Below are 19,433 nucleotides of genomic sequence, written 5' to 3'. Positions count from 1 at the left end.
ATCAGCTGTTTTTTTTTTAACATTGTGTTCGCTAGGCCTAGGAATTCCTTCCTTCCTCTTCTTATCTGTTCCCCGGGTTCACTCTGTGTGAGCCGGAGAGATTTCTCGAGTACTCTCTTCTGGGTATAGCCTCTCCCTTGCCCTGATCCTCGGTGGGCCAGACTGGAGAAGTCGTCAACCGAGCCACCTCCATTTGGAGACCGTCATTCAGGCAAAGCTGCTGATTAAGTAGCCTGTTCGGTGCCAGATACCGGGACCCAGGTGTGCACGGGAGAGACAGCACAGTCCTCAAGGAGTTCATCGACTGTTGGACAGATGAATGAGAAAGCACACGATTAAAATATAGAATGAAATGAGCCTGATAATAGAGGTGAGTTACAGGATGTTACAGGAATTAGTTGCCCTCCCTTTGTGCTCCTGTACCATTCCCGAACCTCCTCCTATTAGCCCTGTAATACGGTTGACCCTTGAACAACATGGGGGTTAAGAGTGCCATCCTACCACATAGTCCCAAATCTGCATAGAACCTTTGGCTCCCCCCCCCCCAACGTAACAACTAATAGCCTGCTATTGATGGGAAGCCTTACTGAGAACATAAACAGTTGATTAACACATATTTTGCGTATGTTTTACATACTGCATTCTTGCAACAAAGCAGGCTAGGGAAAAGAAGATCTTGCTACTAAGAAGATCAGAAGGAAGAAGAAGTACATTTATAGCACCGTCCTGTATTTATTGAAAAATACCCAGATGGCAAGTGTACCTGTGAAGTGCATACCAAGGTTGCCCCAGAGTCAAGTGTACTTTAATAGTGTGTTTTCCACCCATCTCCCCAACAATCTCTGAGTTTCTTGAAGGCAGAGACTGTTTCTTATTTAAATTGCACCTGTCACGGTCACTCAATGCCCAGCACAAAACTCAAGAAATGTCTGTCGGGCAGTGGCACCTGCATGATTGTGTCCTCGCGGTGACGGCCGTGTCCTACCATGTGTATCGGGGTGAGTGGCAGCCCCAGGGAAGTGTCCTGGAATCCTTTTGGGCTGAAGGACACAGGAAAGAACATGGCGGGGGGTGGGGGGGGGGCGTTAAGAGGGCGATTGCAGGTTCTGGAAATTTTCTCCCTTGTTTTGGAAAATGAAAGCCTTATCTTTCTACCAGGTCCTTGGGCCTGGCGATGGAGATCTGCAGTCACTCTGCTTAGTCCTCATCTTTCCCCTCTCCCTGAGAGCCCCTCTCCTCTGCTCTAATTTTCTTCTGCTTTTGGTCAGAGAAACCCTTTATTAAAGAAAAGTGCATCTCCTCGAAGAGTAATATTTATACACATTTAAAATAAATTAATTTGGGGAAATTGACAAGTAAGAAGGAAAAACAAAACCTAGAGTAATTCCACCACCCAGAACTGTCCGATACATTGCTGTTGACGTGTTGGTGCACATTTTTCCAGACTTTTCTCTACGTGTATGTACACAGAAGTGTTTGAGTAAAGACTCCGGATTTAGGCTGCCTGATTCTGAAGACAGGCATTGTTTTAGATAATGTTTAACAGCTTCCATTCTGGTTTAACCACCAAATATGTTAACTAGTTTTGTTGTTACAAAGACTATCATATTATACGGTGTATGGAATCTGCTTTTCTCATTTACAACATCTTGCTATGCATTATATGACATTTTTCTACGTCATGAAACCTTACATTCTTCCTTTAATAGGGATAGAGGAACACACTTTAATAGTGTGTTTTCACTCATATGAAATGAGGATATTTCATTGAACGGATACTGTGCTTCATTTACCAATCTCCTTGTGCTAGGTATTTAGGTGATTTCTAATTTTTCACTCTGTGTTTCATATATCATAGATTTCATATGTCACCAGTATAATGTCTCTATGCCCTTACCTGGGTATTCCATCAAGATGCAGAGCTAGAAGTGGTCTTACGGATCAGGGATATGCTCCTGTGTAGGGCTTTTGGTAGAGGTGGCCTCCTGTGAGGGTTACGTACCAAACTGCAGTCCCTAATGTTGTGGGAGAGAATCCCTTCCTGCATACTCCCATCCGAACCAATACTGAGCTTTTAAAGTCTTTCTAAGAGTTGCATGTTAGGGCAAAAATTACATCATGTCATTTTTATTTGCATTTCCTCAGCTTCCAGCGAGGCTGACTTAATATATACACTTCATTGGCTCTTCGTGTTTCTTATTTTCTGAGTTGACTTTTTGTGTCCTCCAGAGCTTCCGTTCTGCCTTTGATGATTCTGGATGGGGCTTAGATCAGATGGCTTTTCTCTGTGGAAGACCTAAACCCATGTTAGCTTTGTGAAGTGATGGTTTCGAGGGGCATGTGCCCAACCTTCTCTGCTATGTATTTGCATTTGCTACTAAAACTGTCTAACGTGTTATAAATTTGACTCTTCCGCATGTTGCCAGTGACATGGTTTTAATGCTAATGAACACTTTGGGCACCACATCTCAGTGAGAGCAACGGCCACTTTTGCAGACTTAAAAATGCCACATGATACCTCGTGGTGTGTATGGATATATGAGCTGCTGCATTCCTGAATTTTCCTCCATGGTAGGCGCTGGCATAGCTGAGAACACGTGCATGTCTGTCTGTGTACATGTCTGGGTCTTGAGCTGAGGTCAGGAAACAACGTGTGTGTTTTGGGGTTTCTGTGAAGTTACACAAGTGCCTTTGTATGCTCGTGACCTGAATCTGTCTCCTAGGGGATCTTAGGTTCAAAATTTACTTTCAGGAAGACTGCCTTGGTTATCCACCCATCCTCAGGTTACTTCTCTAACTCTAAACTTCCTGAGCACATGCGTTTCACATCTAAACTTGCTAACGCATTGCTGAAAATGCGCCCTCAATGTAATTCATAGGTAGCTGCTCTCCCACGAGAACCCTCTGCCTTTGCCTGTGACCGTTTTGAGGTCAGACTCCAGGCTTTACCACATCCCCTCAAAACAGACCCAACCCGCAGAGCATCAGTGAGTAATAATGTAAAACTGGCTGGGACTTACGGGGAGATGAAGGAGAACGCTACATGATACAACACCCAGCAATAAATAAAGGCCGCCATTTTCACCTTCTCTTGGTGAAAGTGTTCCTCTTCAGTCATGGGCCTCTGGGTCTCCCTCCCCCTCTCTCTGAAACTTTCCCTGAAGCGGCCGCTGCGTATCTCCTCCTTTCCTTTTCAGAGAAATTTCGCTTTCTTCCGAATTTCTTCAGAATTGATCTTAATGCCTGGGAAGGCCAGCATCTTTTCAACAAAAGTGACACTCTTTCAATGGGAGAGTGCATTGCTGAAAAGAGTAAGGTTTTCTTCAAGCCATTCCACCACGCTATATATCACAAGGATTTGTTTCATCCCTTCTTCGGCCAGTTGGAAGACCAGGACCACATCTGTCCTGTCTCAGCCTCCATTTCTCTCAGTGCGTCCTCCAGGGCTGTGGGCAACATAGGTTCTCAATTAATGCTTGCCAACCAGTGGGGAATCGCCTGTATGTTTTCATTAGTTAGCACAACACATGCAAGTTAGAAGGGATATGAATACACAGGCAGATAAATGTTGAAGGCTTGGTCTGTGTACATCATAATGCAGGGAGTGAGGTGCTGTGATTAGCTGGCCCCTGCCCCCTCTGCTCTCTGGGGATTGGCCTTCAGACCTACAAGCCTCAGCCATTTACTTCCTTCTACTTCTCTTTTTACTGTAGTTGACTTCTCTTCTTCTCTAATTCCTTTTGTGTCTTCCTTCATACAAAGTTGGGCCAATCCAGGAGGGGATTTATGAGATCGATTTCCTAGAATATGACCATCATGGCACGCTACCTCCTACCTCCGCCCTCAGTAATGTGGTTCCTCCCAGCCTCTCTCCTACATAGGACCTGAATTATCTGGGGCCTGTTTCTGAGGTCTGACTCCTCCCCATTTCTCCATTGACCTCCTTCGACCACATGTAGGTCAGGAAGAGGAAGGTTTCAGGAGACACAAGTAGAGATATGTTGATTGCATTAAGGGGTTGAAGGGTCAGGCCAAGGATGTAGGAAGGAAAAGAGGATTCCACAGAGAAGAAAGGTAGGCCTGTTCTACCTGGAAATAAAGACAACTGGATGATTGAGTCAAATCTGTTGGATTTTGCTTTGTATGGCTCCTTCCTGTGCCGTGGCATTTCCTCCTGGCTTCATTGTGTTATTTTTTGGGAGACACACAAAATGATAAATGCCAAACAAGGATGAAATGGTGGGAAGTGACTGGGAGTCAGAAAAGAATTTCAGGGTATTTTTTTACCCAACACCAAAGGGAGTCTGGAGACCAGTCTAGAAGATGGGGCCCATCACCCAGATAAAGAATCAGTCAAAAATCCCTACAGGTAAAGAATGTCTCCTGGCTAACTCTCACTTGGAAGACACTGTGCTTTTCTTTCTTTTTTTCTTTTTGCTTTTTCTTTTTTTCTCTTCTTTTTTTTTGCATCTTCATCAATAGTTACATGGTGGAGAATTAGAGGGATCATGAATGAATGGTAAATAAAGATGAAGGTTTTCTTTTACAGGGTTTTTTAATGACCACGGGTGTTTTTGTTTGCTTCTCCAAGGGCCTCTGCTGTAGGAGTCGCAAGCCAGGTGCATCTGCCCTTTGCCTGAATCAAACCCATCCCATACCTCTTCTGCCTAAACCCGTGCTTTCTGAAAAACTTATGTGATTGTGGCAAGAACACTTGACATGAGACCCACTCTCTGAACAGGTTTTAAAGTATACAATACAGTATTGTTCGCTACAGATACGATGTTGTACATCAGAACTCTAGAATTTATTTATCTTCTTACCTGACACTATGCAGGTTTGTTAGTAACTCTCTATTTCCCCCTCCCCTAGTGACCACCGTGAGTCTTTGATTCTGTCAATTTGACTATTTTAGATACCTCGTGTAAGAGAAATCATCATATAAGACAAATCATCATTTGTCCTTCTGCGACTAGTTTATTTCACCTAGCAAATGTCTTCAAGGTTCTCAAACCCATGCATTTGAGCCCCTGCCTGTTCTTTTGTGACAGGGTGTATACAGAACTCAGAGTCCTTGCCCGCCTCTTTTTTGTTCATATTCTACACTCTTCCTGATAATTCACTGGCCTCCTGGACCCTGGAGTCCTGTTCCCTAAACCCACGGTGCTCCCCTAAGCTTTTCCCTGAGGCTCCCCAGGCCCTGCCTGTCTGGCCCTGTGAACCGCACCTGCTCCTTGGAGTCCGACTGCCTCTTCCCTGCCCAGCTCTCCTGCCTCTCTAGGCACCCAACCCTCACCCCTCCTGCCCAGACCTGCCCCGCTGAGGCCCCTGCCTGGCAGGACATGGTGCCTCTGAGGACTAAAAATAGGGGATGTATAAAAGAACGGTAGGACCCAAATAAAGTCTGAAGCAGGAAATATAATGATCCTCCAAAAATATGATTCTGGTGCTTCCACAGGAGCCCTGTATCTGCTTCAAAGCATGTGAACTATCTTTATTTTGCATTCAAACTATCTTTTGGGGCCAGGTTTCCTTCATAACACGGCTTATTGCAAAACGGATCTGAAGCCCTAGGGAGTTTATCTGTAGTTAGGTGTTTTTTTTTTTTTTTTTCTTTCCAGTAACTGTGGGTCGGAGGTATTCCAGCCATTATTAACTAAAGGACTACTCTGTTTTATGACATCTAATCAGGTAGATGTCCCACTGGGAGAACAGATTGTGTCCTTTTTTTCCCCTCTGAACCGAGGAGATAAAGAGATAAAACTCATACGTTGTTTTTTTTTTTTTTTTTTTTTTTTAAATCAACAGCCTAGTCCCCTGTGAGAGCTTCACGTGAGCCTGTTATGCATGTGAGTCTGGGCCTAATGGGGAGACCTGAGGGCTTGTGAGTAGGACATTTTGTCCTCTCAGTGGCAGTGCATGGTCTGGTCCCTTCTTGAAACACCTCTTAAGACCACTCTTGTCTTGAAGTAGGATTACCTTTTATTTGCCTTGAAACTTCCCCCTTCAAGCCAGGAGGTGTCCCCTGGGTTTAGAGCTTTGGGATTTGTCAACAAACCTGTGTTCACTCTGCCTGCACTTTTCTCCATGGAACACGTTCCCCCATATTCCACCAAGGGCTTGCTTTTGCCTTCAGAGTTGGACAGAGTCCCCTCCATCCCTGTGATCCTTTCAGAGTCTATCTGAATGCCTTCTGTCCATTGGCATTTCCATATGCGCATCCACAATTGTCCTGTCTTCCTTAACTGTAGGCCCCCAAAGGGCAGAGAGCCCTTTCCTCGTAATATCTCAGCCCCGTGTCGGCCATGGAGCTAACTATGCCTTTTAAGCACTTCAAAAATTGATTTTGGTGAAAAATTTACAACTAGGACTCTAAGGCAAGTCTGTCAGTTTCAGTGGCTCTGGCTCATCGGACCTCAGGGCTCTAGAAACCTCTAAGAAGAGACTCCAGTGCTGCCCAAGCTTTGGTGGGAGAGTAGGACAAAGATTTCAGAGATTTAAGAGACTCAGAAAGGTACTCTGCTTACAGCTCTTTGATTTAAGTCGTATCTCTTGTTGGAGGGAAGGCCCACCTGGTATCGTGGGTCATCACACCGGCTCGGTGGCTGGGCCACCTGGCTTGAATCTTGGCTGTGCCATTTCCCAGATGTGTGACTTGACCTCTTCGTGCCTCAGTTTTCCTCTGTAAAATGGGGATAATAATAGCAACTACCTAACAGGGTTGTGAAGATGAGCTGAACTGATACTTTATTTTTTTTAAGTTTATTTATTTTGAGAGAGAGAGAGCGAGAGAGCGAGAGCACTTGCAAGCAAGGGAGGGGCAGAAAGCGGGAGAGAGAATCCCAAGCAGGCTCTGCACTGTCAGCGCAGAGCCCGATGTAGGGCTCAATCTCATGAACTCTGAGATCATGACTTGAGCTGAAACAATAGTCAGATGCTTAACCGACTGAGCCACCCAGGCGCCCCTGAATTAGTATTTCTAAGGTATGAGAAGATGCCTAGAGAGAGTCACTACCCCATAAACAGACAAACGTAGTTCCTGGGAAAAACACGGATAGATGTCACACTGAAAGATAGCAATGTGAATGAATGGCTCTCTCCCAACTCATGCAGGAGAATGGAACTCCTGGGAGCTCAGACCAGTCAAAAACAGCCCCAGGGAGGGCTTCCCGGCCTGAGGGCAGAAGTGACCTCCTCAGAAGTAAATAATAAAAATAACAATGAATACTATCGTGTACTGAGCACCTGCTCTAGGCTGAACCCTGTGGTCAGGGTCCTACGTTACCCCGTTCAGTCTTCCAGCAACCTTGTGAGAAAGGGGTTGTTTCATTGTCTGGATCACACAGCGGAGACTTGGAGAGACTGGTTAACTTGCCCAACGGCACATGGTCAGCAAGGGTAGCGCCAGGAGTCCAAAGCCTGTGCTCTTAGCCAGTAGACCCTCTGTCTCCGTCTGCCTGTCCGTCAGCCCAGCTTTTGGTCTTAATTTCGTTTCTCAAGTGGGGATCATCCTCACTGGGGATGCTGAAGTTCATATTATCCATTAATAATTTGGCTTAGGGGAAGAACGCTGGATTAGAAGTCAGGAGACCCAACTTCTGGTCTAGCTCTGTCACCTACTATATCAGCCAGGACAGGCTAGTTACCTGTGTTGGGCCACAGCATGGGAACTGATCACGCCTGCCCTGCCTATCCCAGGAACTAAGATGAGGCACCAAGGAGATCGTTCACATTCAAATTCATTAAACAACGACTGCTTACTACGGGCTCCGTCCTAAGCAAACTGCATTTACCTATATTTTTCATTATTGTAGATCAGCTTAGGAAACACTTAAAAGGCAAGATAGCATTGTTCCTGTGAATTAGGACTTCGTGAACCACTTTTTTTTTAAGGTGCCCGATTGTCCCCCAAACAGGCGAAACATCAAGGCTCCAGAGCCGGGGGGGGGGGGGGGGGACCAAGCTGTCTATTTCAGAGAGCCAGCCACACTCTCCAGACCTTCCCTGCTTTCATGAAACAATAAGCGTGTTTAGAACTGCTTCAGAACCAGGATGCCAGCGAAGGTGGGAAGCCTAGCTGAAGACCCGCCCTGAGGACCTCCGTGAGGGTGAGGGCCTCCTGTGGCCGTAGGCGCCTCCTTCCCTGTAACCGTCGGACCGTCCGCCCCTCCGTCAGCTGGCCGTGGTGGGATGCTGGGTCGGTTCTGTGCTTTCGCTAAGAAGGGGGTATCAAGATGGAGAGGAAGGACTTAAGAGCTAAAGCAATAATAAACAAACATAAACCCGGGATCTGTTCTGATTGGGCAGTGTCCACGGTGAGACTGTCACCCCTGGATAGAGTTTGCCCGCGTTTGGTTTCGCGGAGGACCTACTCAGTTCTGTGCTCTGGCAGGTGCCAACTCTTCCCATCTGCCTCCTGGGAGCATAGTGGTGGCACAGTAAATAACATGTGGTCGAAGGGCTGGCACACCGCAGCTGACATCCGGGAGGACCTGAGGGAATGTTTCCGCCTGACTGGCTGACCTCTGAGAACAGGGGCCGGATCCTCTTTGAGTTTTCACCAACGTTCAGAAGGTGCTCAATATGCGTTCGGTGAATGGATGAACCCATCAGAAAGCGTCCACTGAGTGCCAGCTGAGGGGAGGTGCTGGGTTATTTATGGTAGGGAGCGGAGGAAAAAGACTAAATCACACCTCTCAGAGAATGTTCAGTTTATGGCAGGGGATCCCACCCCTACGTGACAAATAAAAAGGACCCACGGATACCGGCGTTTTATCTGTGCGAACGAGGAGATGCGATTGTTAAAAGGTCAAGGTTATCGCTAAGTAAAATAAAAGAACCAAGGGACACGGAGGGCGAATCGAGATTTTTCTTGGACGTCAAGGCCCCAGGAGAAGCGAATTCCTTTGGAAACGGCCCAACGAGAGGCATTTCCCGTTCCCTCCTTTTTCAAAGGCTGGTTTTGTCGGGTTTTTAACTGAGAGCCTCAGGATGGAGGGAGAAGCTATCTTCTCAGCACAGAGTTTTCTCCCCCTTTTCCAGAGGGAAGGCAGATTTGGGAAACTGGCACTGCCCCTGCCCAGATGGCAGCCAGCAGCTGGCTCTGGCAAAGGGAAGTTCTCACTCTGGGCTGCTGGCTGCCCGGCCCCTCCCGTTTCCCCAGCAATGCCGGGCCGGGGCCATTGGAGAGGAGAGAATGTGAGAGGCCGGCCATGCCAGCAGCTCCTCGCCACCCCGACCTGCCGGTTCTGGCTCTGACACCCAGGCCTGTGGCCGGGGAGCGGAGGGAGCAGACCCAGCAGCACTAGCCAGCAGCCTCAGCCTCCCTCCTCCTGCCTCGGCGGTGGTTGGCCCTGCGCTGAACCACACAATGGCTCCTGACGACTTCGGGGCTGCAGCGTCAGGGACAAAGGGTGGTGGTGATTTCAGAGAGAGTGGCCTGGCCACGCAACCGTGGGCTGATGTGGGTTACAGGGCTCCAGAAGATCCTGCTGGCCCACGCCTGCCCCTTCCCACACCAAACACTGCCCTGTCTTCTAGCAGACCCTGTGGGTCCCGGTTTCCTCCACCCCAGGCATAGTTTTCTTTTTTCCTCCCCCCCTCCCTCCCTCCATCCCCCTTTTCCTTTCTTCTTTCTTTCCTTTCCCCTTCCTTCCTTCCTTCCTTCCTTCCTACCTTCCCTTTCTCTCTTCTCACAATGCCTTTCTCGCACTTTCTTGCTTTCCCCCGCCCCCTCCTCCTTTCTTTTATTCTTCAAACATCTATTGACTGCACATTCTGTATCAGTCCTCTGCTAGGTTCTGAGAGTGCACAGATATAATAATACTTGGCCCTGCCCCCGAGGAGCTCACAATTCAGTGAGGACATCTGTGCCTGAGATGGGATGAGTCCATGACAATTAACGACAATAGAGCGTGTTAAGTACTATGAAAGCACACAAATTGCTAGGAAAGCAGAGGAAAGAGCCATTAATTTCTACCTGACCCATTTTGGGGAAAAGTTAGCTGAGGTGCTGCCATTTTTCAATTTAGTTGCTCACTCCGAGTCTTATGCTCCTGAGAAAAGGTTTTATGTCGCTAAGTCTCATTGGAAAAATGAAAGGTTTGCTTTTTGTTTCAGTTCCTGCTTATGACTAAGGTCTCGAGGCTTTGAATTTTTATCAAGTCCAATTTTATCCATTTTTTTTTCTTTTTTGCTGTTGGATCTAAGAACTTTTTGTCTAACCCAAATGTTGCAAAGATTTTCTCCTTGATTTTCTTCTAGAAATTTATAATTTTACAATTACATTTGCATTTATGATCTATTTTTGCTCATCTTTGTATATGGCATGTATTGGGGGTTTTTCTTCTTCTTCTTTTTTTTTTTAGTATAAAAAAATATTGTTTCCAGTATCCATTGTTCCAGAACCATTTGTCTGAAAAGCCATCCTTTCTCTATTGAATTGTCTTTGCACCTTGGTCAAAAGTTAGTTGACTATATTTGTATGGGTCTATTGCTGGATTCTTCGAGAGGAGTATTTTTATGTCCAATATATTGTTTCATGCACTCTCTCTGTCCCTCTCAAAATAAAGGCATTCCTGCCATGCAAACAGCACCCTATATATCAACTAGAGTTACGACTTGACTAGGCAAAAGAAAAGAAGCTTGGCCAACCAAGATTAGAGTTAACTTTGCCACGGATTGCTGTGTGACTTTGGCATGGGGGGCTTTGTGATCCTGAAGAAACACAGGTGAGACTCAATAAAGAGTGTCACAAAGATTAATGAGGGCCGTGGCTGGGAGAAGAGCTGGGCTTTGCCTCCTCAGCATCCACATATTTGTGTAACTCCTTCTGCTCTGTTTTACAGTGAAAATATTTGGGGGGGGTGGTGGGGAACAGCAGTGGGGCTAACTGTGAGGAGAAGCGTATGGTTAATTACAAGCACTTTAAAGGAAGGTCTGTCTTCTTTTGCAGAAATGAAGCTCTTCCCGTCACCCCCGAGAGTCGGTGGTAAACACGTCTTCGCTGTGTCTTGTCATATACAACAGTTACCCAGGGGAGCCTTATTCCCGGTTACATTCTTTGGCTCTCCTTCACCAATAGAATGATTCTTTTACAACTTTGGAATGAAAAGCATGCAAAATGGTGTCTTCATACTGCTTAAATGCTTTCCACCCATGCCTCCCATTTCTGATTTTTCATGGCCTTAAACCACCATCTGCTGGGAGGGTGGGAAGGACGCTTGCAAGGTTGTTACGCCCTTCCCTCCAGTCTCAGACCCCGCTGCGCTTGGGCCACCAAATGAAAAGCATTTTTTTTTTTTTTTTTTTTTGGTGAGTCTTTCTCTCAAGGGTTTTTAGAACTTAGTCCCCATCCTTGGAAGTTTCCTTTTCTGGGCCATGCCCAGTTCCCTCTCGGGGACTGTATTTCCCGGGTGATGGACAAGGAGACTTCGTTCATGCCAAGCACTCTGGAAAGCTCATACCACGCTAATCATTTTGTGTCTTTGATTAACTTTGCTTTCTTTTCCTTTATAAATTGTTCTAACACTTTAAGTCCAAATACTAACACTGGGGACAGCTTGTGATTAACCTCTCTCCACTCCAAGAAGTAGCCAGTGTCAGTGATTCTTCCTTCTAAAATAGCTTAACCAGTTTTTAATACACCAAAAAGACTTTTTGCCCATAGCCCTCTGGTCATCTATTTTCCTTAATAGCCTTTTATGAGGGACCTTATCAAAAGCTTGCAAGGAAATCCAAGTAAATTATGTTCCTTGGTTCACCTTTACCTACTATTTCATTAACTTTTTCAAAAACAATATGACATAGTTTTCAACATAATTAAAGGGGTTGGGAAAAAGGGAACTTTAACTACCGCTTGACAGTTTCCATAGTTGCTTAGGGGAGCTGGGTCACTGCTCACATTCTGCCTCTGCTTAAGGACACTAATTCATTTCCCAGGCTGTCTGGCTAGGTCAGCCACTGGTTCAAGGTGGAAATGACAAGTTTTTAGGCTTTCAAGTGTGCAGTACTCAGCTCTCCAGAGAGCTCGAAGGAAGGAAACCACAAGTTTATCCAGGTCTGGCCCAGAGAAAGAGGAAATGATGGGGGAAACTAAGATGAGGGCAGAGGGCGGTGTCTCTGTGGAGGGGAGAACTCGGCCCAGGGAGAGTCTCAGATATGCCCAAACAACTCTTCATTGTTTGCATGAGAAAGGGAGGGGCCAACCATAGACTTTGGGAAGACTCTCAGGTCCAGGGGAGGTATGTAATGCCAAAATGGAAGGGTGGACAGAGGCTGGTAGAACAAGGGAAGAATTAGATATGAAATCGCTAATACCAGCAGTATTAAACATATCATCATCGTAAGAATTGCAGGTGTATTGGGGCACCGTGGGTGAACTCAGCTGGTTAAGCATCTTGGTTTCAGCTCAGGTCATGATCTCACCGCTTTGTGGGTTAGAGCTCCACATCAGGCTCTGTGCTGGCCGTGCAAAGCCTGCCTGGGATTCTCTCTCTCTCTCTCTCTCTCTCTCTCTCTCTCTGCCCACCCCACTCATGCTGTCTCTCTGTCTCTCAAAATACATAAATAAACTTAGAACGTTTTTAAAAAAATTGCAGGTGTCTTTGTTAAGTTTCTCTTGTGGGCAGGTATGTGTTGGGCACGTGCACATGTCTGTCTCATAGAAGCGTTAACAACTGGAAAGGAAGATAACATTACCCTCATTTGTAAATGAGAAAAGTAAGGTGCAGAGAGTTCAAAGGACTTGAAGGTCACGCAGTTAATAAATGATCACATTTGGGAGGCAACCTCGTCCTTCTAATTCTGAAGCACGTGGGTTTTCACGATACCAGCTGGTCGATTCTTAGCTCATTCAGTCGCCAAGGTGTCCCGTAAGTCAAGTTTTCTGGTTAACTAAACGTTCTAAACATTCTAAATATGAATTACCCGTTTTCATAAAGTAAGTAGCATTACTCAATCATTCAAAAAATGCCAGACGCTATTTAATTTGTATCAATGATGCACAAAGGCATTTCAGGTGACAGTCTTTAAAACATCTTTATGGATCTCCATTGTCACTGGTCTGGGAATTTGGAGGTATTTGTCTGCAAAGGACTCTGGCTGACAAAATGCTAGTAAAATTGGCTTTTAATGTAGAAAGGAATAGTAAGGAAAAGCAGAAAAGCTTTCATTTCTTTCTGGCTTACTTCGTGGTTTCCACTGGCTCGATGCCTATATTTCCTTATGTCCTGAGGGATTGGCCATTTTTAGTCTTTTCCACGACTTCAGAAAGCCCACCATAATTGTCTTGCCGCATGCTTCAGGCTCCACAGGATGCGATGCCTGCATACTAGAAAGCATTTTTCTAAGTAGCTTCTGAAGACCTGCCTGCTCCCCTCAAATGCTCCTGTAGGTCGGTGTTGCAGGTCGCCCTGGCACCTCACTTTCTGGTTTGTGCACGCTTCTTGTGAAATGTCCAGCATCGAAGGGAACAGGTAGGTATCTGAAGGCACCTGGGGGAGGCTGAGCAGCCCAGCTAATCAGCTCCCCGCTCCTGCTTCTGATTTGTCAAGACAATGGTCTTTCTGATTTGTCAAGACAGGAGCCTGAGAAGCTGAGGGATCAGAAAAGCAACTTGGGCTTGTCTTCAAAGAATGGAACACACTAATTGGAACGGACGCAAGAGTGGCAATCAGAGAGAAAAAGGAAATAATTCTTTTCATCTACCATCAAAATAGGGAACCTGAAGGAAAAAGAAAAAGTCTCCTAACTTAGGAGGGCGATAGCGTGGGCTTCTGGTTCTTGCTACGCCAGATAAATTCCGAGGCTGGCAGTTTTTATAAAACATTGCGGTGTCCATTTCCAAGGGACGGGAGGCCATCAGCCTGCTGTGTTCAGCAGGGGTGTCGTCATCAGGCAGGTCTCTGTATGAAACGCTGGGCAAAGTGTGAGACCCTGGGCGAGCCAGTGGAACAGAGAGGGTTCTACCGAGGTCCTGTTGGTGCATTCCAATACTAGTTCTGGTACCTTCTAGCTTTGGTGGCCTTAGAAAAGTAAATCTTGATTTATTAATCAGAGTATCAGTGTCCTCATCTATAATATGAGAATAACACCTGATTTACCTGGTGGTTTGAGGGATACATAAGAGAGTGCAAGCAAAGTCTCTGACAACATGTAGCAAACAATGTCTTTCCCGTGACTTTCTGATGTGTTATTTTTCTAACTGACAAATCGAGATTCCTAGCACAACCACATGTATGACTTTATGTTTTTTGTCACAGATGTGTCTAGGAGATACTGTGGACTCAGTTCCAGACCATCGCCATAAAACAAACAATTCAATAAAGTGAGTCAATATTTTTTTTGTTTCCCAGTACCCATAAAAGTTATATTTATGCTATGTTGTAGTCTATTAAGTGTGCAATAGCGTTATGTCTAAAAACACCCCAATGTAAATACCTTAATTTAAAATGACTTCCTTGCTGAAAAAACACAAACCATCATCTGGGTTTTCAGTGAGTCATAATCTTTGCTGATAGCGGGTCTTGCCTCGATGATGATGGCTTGCTGAAGGCTGGGATGGCTGTGGCAATTTCTTAAAATAAGACAACACTGAAGTTTGCCACTTTGATTGACTCTTCCTCTCATGAATGACTTCCCTGTAGCACATAATGTTGTTTGATAGCATTTTACCCTCAGGAGAACTTCTTTCAAATTTGGAATCAATCCTCTGCAACCCTTCCAATTTTTTTTTTTTTTTTTTAAGTAGACTTCATGCCCAGCAGGGAACCCAACACGGGGCTTGAACTCACGGCCCTGAGATCAAGACCTAAGCTGAGATCAATAGTCAGATGCTTAACTAACTGAGCCACCCAGGCACCCCCCTTCTGCTTCTTTATCAACTAAGTTTATGTAATATTCCAAACTCTTGGTTGTCATTTCAACAATCTATACAGCATTTTCACTAGGAGTGGACTCCATCTCAAAAAACCCTTTCATGCTCATTCTTAAGAAGCACCCTTCATCCCTTAAAGTTTTATCACGAGATTATAGCAATTCAGTCCCATCTTCAGGCTCCACCTCTCATTCTAGCTCCCTTGCTGTTTCCACCACGTCTGCAGTGACTTTCTCCCCTGAAGTCTTGAACCCCTTCACATCATCCATTAGGGTTGGAATCCCTTCTCCCAAACTTCTGTTGATCTTGATATTTGGATCTCTTCCCATGAATCATGAATGTTCTTAATGGCATCGAGACTGGTCAATCCTTTCCAGAAGATTTTCAATTTACTTTGTCCAAATTCATCAGGAGACTCATGATCTGTGGTAGCTATAGCCTTATGAAATGTATTTCTTAAATGATAAGACTTAAACATTGAAATTGCTCCTTGGTCCATGGGCTGCAGACTGGAAGTTGTGTTAGCAGGCATGGAAACAACACGAATCTCACTGGACATCTCCATCAGAGCTCTTGGGTGAGAAGGTGCATTGTCAATGAGCAGTAATCTCTTGATAGGAATCTTTTTTCTGGACAGTAGGTCTCAACAGTGGGCTTCAAATATTCAGTAAACCATGTCGTAAACAGATGTGCTGTCATCCAGGCTTTATTGTTCCATTTCTAGAGCAGGCATTGTTCTTAAGTGCCCTACGATTTTCAGAATGGTAAAAAAACATTGGTTTTAAGAGAAAGTTGCCAGCTGCCTGAGCCCCTTACAAAAGAGTCAGCCTGTCCTTTGAAGCTTTGAAGCCAGGGATGGACTTCTCTCTCTAGCTGTGAAAGTTCTAGATGGCATCTTCTTCCAATAGAAGGCTGTTTTAATCTACATTGCAAACCTGTTGTTAGTGTGACCACCTTCATTAAGTGAGTTAGCTGGATCTTCGGGTTCACTTACTGCAGCACCTACACCAGCACCTGCTGCTTCACGTTGCACTTTGATCTTGCGGAGACGGCCTCTTTCCTTAAACCTCTTGAGCCAACCTCTGCTAGCTTCAGACTTTCCTTGTGCAGCTTCCTCACCTCTCTCAGCCTGCACAGAATTGAACAGAGTTATGGGCCTTGCTCTGGATTAGGGTTTGGCTTAACGGAATGTTGTGGTTGGTTTGATCTCCTATCCAGACCGCTGACACTTTCTCCATATCAGCAATAAGGCTGTTTCCCTTTCTTATCATTTATGTGTTCACTGGAGCAGCACTTTTCATTTCCTCCAAGAACTTGTCCTTTGTATTCACAACTCAGCTAACTGGTGCAAGAGGTCCAGCTCTCAGCCTATCTCAGCTTTCAACATGCCTTCCCCACTGAGCTTACTCATTTCTAGCTTTTGATTTAAAGAGAGAGATGTGCACCTCTCCCTCTCACTTGAACACGTCGGAGGCCATCGTAGGGTTATTAGTTGGCCTACTTTCAATACCGTTGTGGCTCTGGGACTAGGGAGGCCTGACGAGAAGGAGAGAGATGGGGAACGGCTGCTGGGTGGAGTAGTCAGGACATAATAACATTTGTCTGTTAAGTTTGCTGTCTTATCCGGGAATGGATCGCGGGAGCCCAGGACAATTGCAATAGTGATGTCAAAGATCGCTGAGCACAGATCATCATAACAAAGGTAATGATGAAAAGGTTTGAAATATTGTGAGGGTTACCAAAATGTGACACCGAGACGCGAAGTGAGCAAATTGTTGGACAAATGGCACCGAAAGACTTGCTCTATGAGGAGTTGCCACAAACCTCCAATGTGTCAATGATGAAATATCAGCGGAATGCAATAAGATCGAGCGTGCCTCTGTTCTCTCCCCTGAGGGTAAGGAAATAACAATTCTTAAGCGGAAATGCAGTGACTACATCTTCTCCCTCCAGTTGGACTATCAGAACAGTTTTTTAGGTTTAACATTACAGGGAAAGCCTTACAAAACTATAGGATGTAGATGATGTGACACGTATTTCTATTCACCTGCATGACGTCGCTTAAAGCATGGGGAGGGCTTCTGGGCGTTTTGACCAGCAACTTTGCATCGTTAGTAGAGTCAGGGTTAAAAATCACGTGTCCTACACTCAGCTGTGTTAAAAGCACAGAGCGTGTTGCTTTGGCATGTAATTTACCATGTTGCTCGGATCCCTCCTCCCTTTCTTGGCGCGGAAGTGGAGGTGAACCAGACGGGACTTAAACCTGACAACTAAAGGCAACCCTTTCTTGTGTTAACAATAGTCTTTTTTGGGGTAAATGTCAGTCTTTCAGGGTTTCTCTACTCCCCTCCCACCTGCAAGCTATAGGTAGCATTTGGGCTTGGGAGGAGTCTTACGTAGCACTGCCATGGTGGGTGGGGGAGAGAAGCTTGGGTTGGCTTACCTCTAAGTCCTTGCTAATCTTTGCTGCAGGACAGGTCCGGTCTGTTCCCTGGGTACCCTGGGCTGGTAGCCACAAAGAAGGGGCTCCTCCATTTGGTCTCTTGGGGTTTGTGTTTAATCCTGCCCCTGGTCCTGGCCACTCGCTTCTGGTGGTGGAGTCCTCGCACTCTGTGGCCGTCTTGTCCCAACTACAGATCCCTACATGTCCTCTGGCATCTCAGTACCACTGTAGCCTCTCACAGGACCATATGGAACTTCTGCATTCCACGGACACCAAGTACAAGCCTTGGGAAGCCAGAAGCTCTACTTCAGGGCACCTAAACAACCCCCTCAGCCAGGTTAACCCACCTGCCAGTGGTACCATATTGCTGAGGTTTCAATACAAAGGCAGACATGGGGGGAGGGGAGAGCAGGATTGAAATTCTGGTATGTTCATGGGAAGGCAAGAACAAGCCCTATTGCTCTAGGGAATTTCTAGTGTGGGTAGCATGGGAGGTCAGGGATATACATAACTGGCTAGGTTCCTTTTTGCTGTTGTTGTTGTTGGGTTTTCCATTTCTTCCTCCTCCCTGCTCCAGAATAACTTCCAATTTTCTCCCAAGCAGGTAAGAATGCCTCTTATGTCATATTCTAAACTCTCTATTCCTGTAAAATTCCATATTGTTACTCAAAGCATGGCTTTGCTCATGTAAAGGGAACTTTTGAAATTTAGAAGTCCCTTTTTCTCAAAGCTTAGCTTTCAAGGTTATCATTTTATTAAGCACTCACATACACAAAAAGAAATACTAATTTGATGATAAATGCTGGGCAATGACTTCCTTTTTCTTATTGGCATTTACCCATCACCTAAAAACTGGGAAGCATTGATTTGATGGTGGCAACCATAAAGAATCATGGTTTAAAGGAAGGGGGAAAATTGTATCACTTTAACTGAAAAAATGACACCTGTTAGATATGGGTGGGAGATCACCCACCTTGGTTATCTTAAGTCATTCAGTCGTTAAGTAGAACTTAGGAAAAGCGTTAGGGAAGGAAGATGCTTTGCTGAAGGACCTATCAAAGCTTCAAGTGCATCACCAGTGTGTGCTGAGCCTGGGAAAGTGGCACTTAGACAATGACTATGTTGAAACCTTCAAAGATGAGCTTTTCTTGGGCTGTCTGCCTTTCTGGTCACTAGATATCATCATTCGAAGCATCTACTAATTTCCTTCCTTGTGCATTCATATAAACTCCATGTAAGAGTTGATCAGCAGTCTTCACTGTCTCATTTTTAAGGAGGTAAACTTCTACTCACTCACCTTGCCTGATTTGAAGACTACAGAAAAGCTGCAATTCTGCCAAGCAAAACTTTTTCAGAACTTTACCAAACAACTTAACATTTAACAAACATACTTTGGGTGCCTACTATGTGCTAGACCCCTGTCCCAGGTACTTGGCATGTCTCTGTTGTAGTAGCATGTATGGAGTTGAAAAGAGAACGTTTGGGAAGAGAAATAGGAAAACAAGGATTGTTGCACTGGAAAAACACCCAATATACCATACCTTTTCAAAATCGTACAAAAGGTATACATTTTAACATTTTCCTCTTTGTACAAATGTTTGCAATTACTGGAATCCATTATGGCTGTGTTCCTGTCAGTACCCTCTGGAAATGCAATGATCTCTTTGGGATGGGGATTGTGCCCTTTTTGATATAAAAATCAAGTACCCATTTTACTCCGCATGAATGTGCAGCACTGGTGATAAAGTTCATTTCTCTTTAGTTGCTCTCCTCTCCTGTCTGACTGGTCTCCTCGGTGTTCTCTACTTTACCAAGCTTTATGCAGAAGCGTCCCCCAACCTCCAGCATCCTCCAAACTCATGGAATCACCTTCTCTGTGGAACCTTCTTTGACTTGTGCAGCCAATGCTCATATGAATTCCCTCTCTGAGTTCCTGCCACATTTCTAGTTACCTTCACATGGTGGGCCTCGGGACTGGGTTGAAGACCGGGTCTACGCCTTAAATTACATTTCTTTGTATCTTGCATAATGCCAAGAAAAATGATAGGCCTGTTGTAGGCCTAAATAAATAAGTAGGTAGGGGCGCCTGGGTGGCTCAGCCAGTTAAGTGGCCGA

At 45.4% G+C, this 19,433-nt stretch overlaps 1 protein-coding gene across 1 annotated transcript in view; it reads left to right on the top strand.

Moving 5' to 3' along the window:
* LOC128312987 (basic proline-rich protein-like) overlaps positions 1-19,433 on the top strand; it is a 110,785-nt gene that overhangs the window by 74,555 nt on the left and 16,797 nt on the right. The window contains exon 5 of the mRNA XM_053209156.1: positions 14,262-14,326. The gene's annotated coding sequence lies outside the window, so the exon portion shown is untranslated. The remainder of the gene's footprint in view (positions 1-14,261; positions 14,327-19,433) is intronic.

This window comes from Acinonyx jubatus, chromosome E4 (genome assembly GCF_027475565.1).
Source record: "Acinonyx jubatus isolate Ajub_Pintada_27869175 chromosome E4, VMU_Ajub_asm_v1.0, whole genome shotgun sequence".
Taxonomy (NCBI): Eukaryota; Metazoa; Chordata; class Mammalia; order Carnivora; family Felidae; genus Acinonyx; species Acinonyx jubatus.
This window is presented reverse-complemented; position numbering and strand designations above follow the sequence as displayed.